Below are 2,084 nucleotides of genomic sequence, written 5' to 3' on the forward strand. Positions count from 1 at the left end.
CCTTTCCATAACTGGCAAAATAGGGAAGTGAAACAGTGGAGTTTTGCTAGCTAACGTTGAGCCAGTTTTCCATGAAAACAGGAAAGGCTGCAGCTGTCTTTCAAAAATGACAAATGGGTACTACTAAACACTAGTCGCCGCATTTTTTCTAGCTTTATTTATAACGGGACTTTTCACTAAGAAGAAGCCTATATAATAGTTTAATAAGTATTTGTAGGGCCTATATCAGCGCAGGTTAACACCTTGTACAATACTGTACAATATTGTTAAGTCTTAGTCATCATTCAATTTGGCTTAGTTTGAGCCCCCCAAGCTGCATTTGTACTTCTGTGTTAAGTAGCTATCTAATTTAAAGCAAATTGTTTACTAAAAGTTTAGTTTAATGGACCATTCTAAATCTAGAGAATACGAATTTAAGTATAACACACAGTCGTTTGGGAATAAAAGTCTTAATTCATATGTGGTGCAAGCTCTTGCCCATAGACAAGCCGATGCTTTTTTCCCCATATATTTTTTACGTAGTTTGGCGTAAAATTCTAACGAACACGCGACATCATTCAGTGGCCACAGAAGGACAGCCAAGGCAGCACTGGTTTAACGGAAGGTCGACACTATTGATAGCGTTACATGTTGTAAAAAACAACAGCTGCAATGACACTAACGTTTAGTAATCCGGTTGGAGTTTAGCCGTTAAAGCGAGGTTCGTGTGTGACACTGGTCAATCTTGTAGGACACGTTGAAGACAACATTACGCCAAACTTCCCACGAAAATGTCTTCGTTTTCGAAAAATGAATTGAATGATGCTACGATAAACTCATAATTTACTTGCATGGAAAACGTAAAACACGTTCTTCGATTCGGCACAGATTAAAAACACAAATGTGGGCTTGTGTGGACGTTGAACTACTTCAATTGTTACTTATATTTGACTAACGTTACTAACGTAAAGTTACGTCGTTAGTAGTGCATGAGCGGTATGAAACAGCGGATTCATTTTACACGAAGACTACTTCAACTGAAGTAGTAACGACACCATAGCAATACATAAAAATAGTGATTCGAGTTGGATTACATGTGCTGAGAAGCTAAGAACCTTAAAAGAAGCTAAGAAAAATCTTTTTGTCCAGTCTGGAGTGACGGTCTCTGGGCCTGACCCTGGCCTGCCACTTAGGTTAGCTACTCCCGATACCAAGACGTCAGAAAACTTCTCACTCCTCGGAGAAACTTTAAACTAGACATTTATGAAAAGAAACTTACTTTGGTTGTTGAGGTGTGCTCTGTCACTCGGTCATTTTTACAGATCCGCGTTTTACGTTGTTTATGTCCTGTTGAAGTCCGCTAGATCACTGCTTCGGTCGGAATATCTCCCCGCCGACCACACCTGACTGTCTGCAGCTGATGACCCACTCTCATCATCTGATGCTGCATTCAGGTCATGTAGGAAAAACCATAATCTGCTGTAAACCAAAACGGCCCGTAGGCCCTAGCAACAACCTAAACCTACAACTAGTTTGTTTTAACTTTATAATTTAGTCCATGTAAGATTACTCAAAAAAGAACACAAAACAAACGGGAACAGGGTACACAATTAATAAGAAACAAAAGTGGTTAATCTAGAAATTCTTAGTATCCACAATTTGGATGTGTTTTTTTTTAAATCCCCGCAGTGTAATTTTAGTCAATTATTAGTGCATCCTCATCTAAGCTACTACTGGTATTATCTTAGATTTGTGAGAACTATCAGTAAAGACACACATAAACCGCGATTTCGCAATGCCAGTTTCATTATTGCAAGAGCAGCCAAAACCAGTGTCTGGTCAGTTAACATTGAGTAATGTTTCCGTCCACAGCCAGTTTCACCCCCACATGGAAAGCATGGACAACTCGTAAAATGTCAGTTAGTCATTCGAGGACCACAATGGAAATAAGTGCTGGACTTTATTGTGTTTTTATCACAATTTAAAAGCGGAGTAAACTGTTGTTTAAGAATAAAACCCAAACTGTGTAATCATCTACTCCTCTTCGTAAAGGATTTAAGGCAGCACAATAACTAAAATGTGCCTCATGTCTAATTACAGAGGCT

The 2,084-nt window shown here is 38.9% G+C and overlaps 1 protein-coding gene across 1 annotated transcript in view; it reads right to left on the reverse strand.

Moving 5' to 3' along the window:
- si:dkey-16l2.16 (ras-related protein Rab-35) overlaps positions 1–1,523 on the reverse strand; it is an 11,578-nt gene extending 10,055 nt beyond the window's left edge. The window contains exon 1 of the mRNA XM_032536451.1: positions 1,259–1,523. The gene's annotated coding sequence lies outside the window, so the exon portion shown is untranslated. The remainder of the gene's footprint in view (positions 1–1,258) is intronic.
- Positions 1,524–2,084: the final 561 nt, after the last annotated feature.

The sequence above is a fragment of the Etheostoma spectabile genome, chromosome 15 (genome assembly GCF_008692095.1).
Source record: "Etheostoma spectabile isolate EspeVRDwgs_2016 chromosome 15, UIUC_Espe_1.0, whole genome shotgun sequence".
In the NCBI taxonomy this organism is placed as follows: Eukaryota; Metazoa; Chordata; class Actinopteri; order Perciformes; family Percidae; genus Etheostoma; species Etheostoma spectabile.